This window comes from Malus domestica, chromosome 13 (genome assembly GCF_042453785.1).
Source record: "Malus domestica chromosome 13, GDT2T_hap1".
Classification (NCBI taxonomy): Eukaryota; Viridiplantae; Streptophyta; class Magnoliopsida; order Rosales; family Rosaceae; genus Malus; species Malus domestica.
The window spans coordinates 13,522,852-13,529,902 of record NC_091673.1 but is presented as its reverse complement, the minus strand read 5'-3'; positions in this window follow the sequence as shown (position 1 = coordinate 13,529,902).

Genomic DNA, 7,051 nt, shown 5'->3' with positions numbered 1-7,051 from the left:
ATGCCCAATCATTGGTTGGAGTGTCGAAGACAATTTGAGGACAAATCAAGGAACACCCAATTCTAGGGTTCCGGCGGATCAAGGATATTTCAGGTGTTTCTTGGCCGAATTGGACTTCAGCCTAAGTATGAAAATTGATCCCTTCATTGAGAACTACTTGCCTGTAAAATTTGGTAACTTTTGGAGTTCATCAGAAAATTGGGTTTCCAATCACATGAAACCGCCACGCACAACGGCGCGTGGTCAGTGAGCCGACGCTACCTTTTAATGCAAATTTTGATATTTTAAATTCGTAATTGGTACCCATTTGATGTGATTTGATTATGAAAGCTAATGTTGAATATTTCCATTACTAGAATATTTCGGAAATGGATAAAAGAATGAATGTGAACTACGAAAGACTGGATCTCATTCAAGGTTACGTAGGCAATCTAACGGGAGTTAGATGCAGCCTTAAAAATAACCGAGATTAATCTTTGGATGAAAATTTTGTCAAAGAAAAGGAATTGGGTGATAAATTTAAAAATTTACCTTATGTTTTTGGTAAACAAATCTGGTTATAAATTTTGTGAATAACTAACAATTAAATACAAGAATTGTGATACATAGTAGAAAATAAACAAGAGTTTAATTTGGGCCTATCATAGTAATTATTTTCCGAAATAAATTTTCGGGTCGGGATGCTACAAATAGCCTTTTTGAGTAGTAGCATACCCCATAAACACACATTGAAAAGCTCGAGTTCAAATTTGTTTTGCCATTGTGAAGGATGCACGTGGACAAAAGCCACGCAGTTGAGAACTCGAGAGGAAAGGTTAGGGATCGGCGGGCAGCTGAGTAGAAACATAAGAGTCTGAAATGGTGTCTGAAACTCGAGAGTACGAGAGGGAAGCTGATTAATAAGGTAGGCAGCCGACGTGACGACCTCACCCCAATAATACAAGGGAAGACGTGCCTCAATCAGAGAAGCACGAACCATTTCTAACAAGTGTCGATTCTTCTGTTCAGTCACCCCATTCTGCTAAGGAGTATACGGACATGTGGTCTGATGAACAATACCTTGTGTATCAAAGAAAGAGCGGAGCTCAGTATTAACATACTTGCCTTCATTATCACTTCAAACCACCTGAATTTTCATATTGTATTGTATCGAAACCATTTTGGGAAATTTTTGAAAGGCCATACTAACATCATTTTTCACTTTTAACAAAGTAACCCAAGTCATTCTCGTACAATCATCAATAAATGTGACAAACCAATGAGCTCCACCAAGAGAGGCAATTTTGGAAGGGCCTCAAACATCGAGTACACAATCATAAAAGGAACAAAACTTTTATTTAAACCTGGAGGAAAAGAAGTCTAATGGCTCTTAGCCATTTCAAACACATCACACTTAAACTGAGAAACATCGTTTTTCACAAATAGACTAAGAAATAATTTATGCAAATAACCAAACGAAGCATGGCTAAAAAGACGGTACCACATCCACACATCAGACCCTTTATTATTCTCGGCTGCAGTCTCATTCACTGACAGTGCTTGAGTGAGCAATCTTGAGCTACTGGAATTCAACTCGAGAAGTACATCTTCCCTCGTCTAATACCATAACCAATTGTCTTCCGCATCCAGATGTCCTTATATACACAAAAATATGGCCAAAAGACCACCAAACAATGTAAGGCAAGGGTTATTTGGGCAACTAATAATAAATTATAATTCAATGAGGGAACCACAAGAACAGTATCAAGTTTCATGGTATCATAAAAGGAAACCGTGCCTTCCCCAAGAACTGGGGTGTCATCACCGTTAGCCACATTAACCTCGGTGTGGGTAGAGTTTTTTAGTGAGGAAACCTATCTAGAATCACAAGTCATATGTTTAGTAGCTCCATAATCAATTATTCATAACAGAAGTGGAGACATTAAGTGCCTTACCATCGGTACCTGCCGCGGCAATTAGATCTGATGCTTTGCTTGCTACATCTGCTGAATCATCCTTGGTTTCAAGAACAGAAGCTCGAGGTTTGTTGAAGTGAGGGTCATGTGTCTTATCCCAATTATCGAGATACCTAATAAGCTCAAAGCACTAGCTTTTGGAGTGTCTCGTCATACCACAATAGGGACATTTACCCTAAGGACGATCACGACTAATTTGGCCAGTTCTTGGCTGCCCAGTTTTATTCCCGGACCCATCTCAGTCGATGTGGTTGAAGGGGCCTCAAGCCTTGGTTGCCATTGCAGCCGGTTCTAAGCTTTGGCCCTCCATCTTCATAGCTTCCTTGCGATCTACTTCACGATGGACATACGTATAAGCAGTCTGAAGTCCAAGTGGTGGCTCTTTGTGTGGAATCCTGTTCCTAGATTTCACTGTTATCACCTACATATTTGTATTATTGATATTTTATATTATTTTTCGAGAATTTATTTTAAATTGTTTGAATTTAGATTTTTCTTAATTAAATTAGTTACGAAGTTTGAAGTTTGGGAATTAATTAGTTAAAATCCATGAACCTTTCGAGGTCACAATTTATATTGTTGAATAGATTTCGAGATCACGAACGCATTGGCGAAAGCCATTTGCAAGTCTGAATTATAACGATATAGTTACGGACGTTTGAAGTTGTGAACTATAAATTGTGGGAATTAATTAATTCTCACATGTGAGTTAAAGGTTAAATTGGTTAAGTTAAAGGGGGACCAATCAGATTTTGGAGAGGTTAGGCAGCAGCAAATCAAGAAAAAAAGAAAACAAGAAAAAAAGAAAAAAAATGGATCTTTCCCCTTCCATTTTCATCCACCCGTGCACCACCAACCGGTTTCGACCCTGGTGAACGCCGGACAAATCCACCATTTTTTCAGGTGAGTTTCATCCCTCCTTCACTTGTAACTACTTCCACCACCTTCCATCTACCTTTTGTGCCCAAAAATCAAAGGTATTAAGGCATATTTCGGGTAAAACTCCGTCGGAGAAACTGGGGGTTTTCGTCGGTGTTTCGTCACTCCGGCGAGTTTCACCACCCACCACCACCCATAATCAACTCCCCTTGGACCTAGGAATAAGACCCAATCAGTTGTAGGGGCGTTGGAACATTGAGGAAGTCGAATCGAAGAACACCCATCTTAGGGTTTCCGGCGGGTTTAAGTGAATTTGGGGCTTTTCCCGGCCAAATTGGACTTGGCCACAGGTATAAAACTTTCTCTACTCATTGAGATCTTCATTTTTTTAAATTTTGGTAAGTTTTAAAAATAGTTGAATTTTTTCGGCAAGTCAGGGCGGCTAACCGCCACCAGCGGCGGCGGCCTGGCCAGTGGGCCGACGATGTCCTTTTAAGTTCAAATAGATGCCTTGATTTCATAATTGATATCCATATGACGTAATTTGATTTTTTGGACTTAGTTTCATTACGATACCTTACTTGGTCAAAATTTGAATCGACGATTCGACCGTTGGATCGCCACCAAACTTTAATGCGTTATAGAACATAATATTTGAGCACAACTAGAACTGACAGATTGGGAATCTGATATACGAATCTTTCCGAATTGGATTTCTAAGTTAGTAAAATTAATTATTGACCGCCTCTTGAGTTGGCAATTGGCAGAGATCCGTCCGTTGGATCATAATGAAATTTTAGTATGTGGTTCTAGAAGTGTAATGTGTATTTTGAGAAGTTACGGATAAGAAATATGATAGGCGGATCTTCCAGTTTAGATTTCTAGGGTTGTGGACTCTACAATCGACCTTGATCGACGATTGGCTCTTTAGTCAACTAGTTCGAGTTCTTCTAGTGTGTTAGCTATCGTATAGTGTGGTTGAGATTTCATAGAACTTGATGGGCTCATTGTGGTGACATGTCTTTCTCGTTTGACGCATGTCTCGAATTGTGTATAAAGTTAAAATTAGTATTAATAGAGGCTCAGTGAAGCGTTGCAACTTATCTCGGTGAGTGATTTTAATTTTTGTGATATTGGTGATTACCCTGTTTTCGTAATTGTTATCCTATGTGGATATGGCTTGATTTTATAAATATGTTTTCTATTGAATTGTTATTTTTAATACTTAGCCATTGATTTAAGTTTATGAAATGAGATTCGACGGGTATATATTGAAATATGGTTTGATTTGTTTGATTGGCATGTTAAACCATTGGGATGGGGATTTGTTGCTTCGATATTGTTTCATTTCCCACTTCGTTGAATCGTTCTAAATTTAGTATATGTGCCTTACTTCCCTTGGTTGAGCTTTGGTAAATTAAGTAACTTGTGCTTGTCTCATTTCCTTAAGCCATTGTACATATGGTTGTTGACCTTCCGTGATTCCGTTGAGTGATGGTCTGGAATCGTATCCACTCGGATTTCGTTGAGTGATGCTTCAAAATCCCCCCTACTCCGCGATTCCGTTGACTGATGGTCCGGAATCGTATCCACTTGGATTCTGTTGAGAGATGGTTCGGAATCCCTCCTATTCTGCGATTCCATTGAGTGATGGTCCGGAATCGTATCCACTCGGATTTCGTTGAGAGATAGTCCGGAATCCCTCATACTCCGCAATTCCGTTAAGTGATGGTCCGGGATCATATCCACCTTGGGTTTCATTGAATTTGGATTGAGATAGCTTCAAAGATGTAGGCTTCGGCCGAACTGTGTCGCTCTAGCCCTATTTTTCATTGTGTTGTATGAGATTATGGTTGTGAGGTGTTGTGATTTGTTTTAGACGAACCGTTGGATGTCTGGGTAACTCTTTTAGAGTTTTCACAGGTTTGGTATTGATTCCTTACGAATGATTCATATTCGATGTTTATAAACTGTAATTGATGGCTGATTTTATTATTATTATTATCACATACTTGTATTATTATCACTCACACGAGCTTCGCAACCTATCCGAGTTCTTGATGCCGATGCATCATTCCTATGGTGTAGGCACTGAGTGTACAGATGTCAAGTCTGAATAGAGTACTAGAAGTCGTTTGGTATTTTGGTTGGATTCCGTTGAGTAGTCTGGAATCCCTACTCTTGCTCATTCTCCACAAAGGTAGTCCGACCTTAGAATCGAGTGAATATGAATTGTTCATAGTAGACATTGTGTATAAATTAGACTTATCATATTAGTACTTGGAATCTAGGTGGGGAATTATGTAGGGATCCTTTATTAAAATTTGTGAATTGATATGGGACCTTATTGATTGAATAACATAGTAAATGTTGATATCATGCTTCTTTGATTTTTAGGATTGATTAATTAGAATGATTGCAGAATGATGTGGGATATGATTATTATTATTATTATTATTAGTCTCGTTGTTCAATGTGGCTTGAGAATAATATTGTGTTTTGTTGGTTCTTGGATATGTTACATGTTGTGGATTAAGGTTTCATGTTGAAAACATAGTGATTTATATGATGGATGAAGTGGAAATGTTGATTGTCATATTGGATTGTTATGTAACCCTGAATCTAGTACTTTCATACTTGTCAAGTTCTAATGATTGATTGAGGAGTGTTATATCTTTTGGCTTGAACGTATTGTGGTAAATGTAGATAGGTAGTGAATGATGAACTATGAATGACTTGATCCTTGTGTAGGGTAGGCAGTCTAACGAGGGGGTTAGATGCAGCCATAAAGTGTACAAAAAAATTACTACGTAGTTGGATCATGAATTGTGGTTGTCCATATCTCGGAGGCGGGGTATGTTAGAGATACGGATACTTGGTGACGTCATGTGTCGATCCTGGACGTATGTTAGGATCGGGGCATGACACTTTTCGCAGTATTACTCCACAAACCTGATCAAACCCATCATCAAGCCAACCAAGAAACAAATACAACTTTTGTCGCTCGGTTATCTTTTGGAAAATCAGAACATATTTTCGATATACCATGGCCACTTTGTTAAAGTGGTCTAATTCCTGAAAAATCTCCGTCAATTCTCCAAAGTAACTAGCCAAAGGTCTTGTCACATCCCAGTCTCGACTCCGCCGTAGCACGATATTGTCCACTTTGGGCTCCGGCCACGCCCTCAAGGTTTTGTTTATGAGAACTCACACAAGAACTTCCCAATGGGTCACCCATCCTGAGAATGCTCTTACCCGAACTTGCTTAACTTTGGAGTTCCAATGGAACCCGCAGCCAGTGAGTTCCCAAAAGGCCTCGTGCTATATGGAGGTGAGCATGTACATATAAGGCACATCACCCCCTCTCCGTTGGTCGATGTGAGATGTTACAATCCACCCCCCTTAGGAGCCCGAAGTCCTCATCGGCACACTCGCACCAAACGGCAGAGTGTCTCTGATACCATTCTGTCACATCCCAATCTCGACTCGCCGTAACACGATATTGTCCGCTTTGGGCCCCGGCCACTCCCTCACCGTTTTGTTTCTAGGAACTCACACGAAAGCATTCTTGGGATGGGTCATTGTCTTCACATTCTATTCTCTTACTTTTTCCAATAATCTTTCCTTTAATTTTTTTTTTCAATAATTCTCAAATGGCCACATCTGCAATGAAAGGAAGGGCTTAGACCCGAAAAGAAGATGAACCTTTTTGCAAGACTTATAGATGGGTCTCGGAAGATAGTGTCAAGGGTAGTTCTCAAACAAGTGAAGGTGTTTAGCTTGTACACCCGAAAAGTACTATGAGTTCTACAAAGGCAGCACTCCACCGAATCCCCGAAACCACAAGAGTTGTTCTTCAAGATGTAAAAAAGAACCAAGTTTGAATAAATGGCATCAAGCCGTGGTAAGGGCCGAAAGCAAACATGAAAACGGGATCAATTACTATGATGAAGTAAGTGTTTTCACAAGTTATTTTAACTATTTAATTAAATTACATTTAATTTCATAAATGAATTTCCTTTATTTTTTGTAATTATATTTTCTAGGTACGCCAAGCGGAAGAATTGTATATGAAGGACATGAAAAAACCCTTTACTCATCACGGTTATTGGGAAATTTGTAAATGGTGGGTGTTATTTCAAGATCGACCTCAAGAGAGATTTGGTCCTATGCCGATGTTCGGAAATGTTTCCTCAAATATAGTTGGGGATGAACAA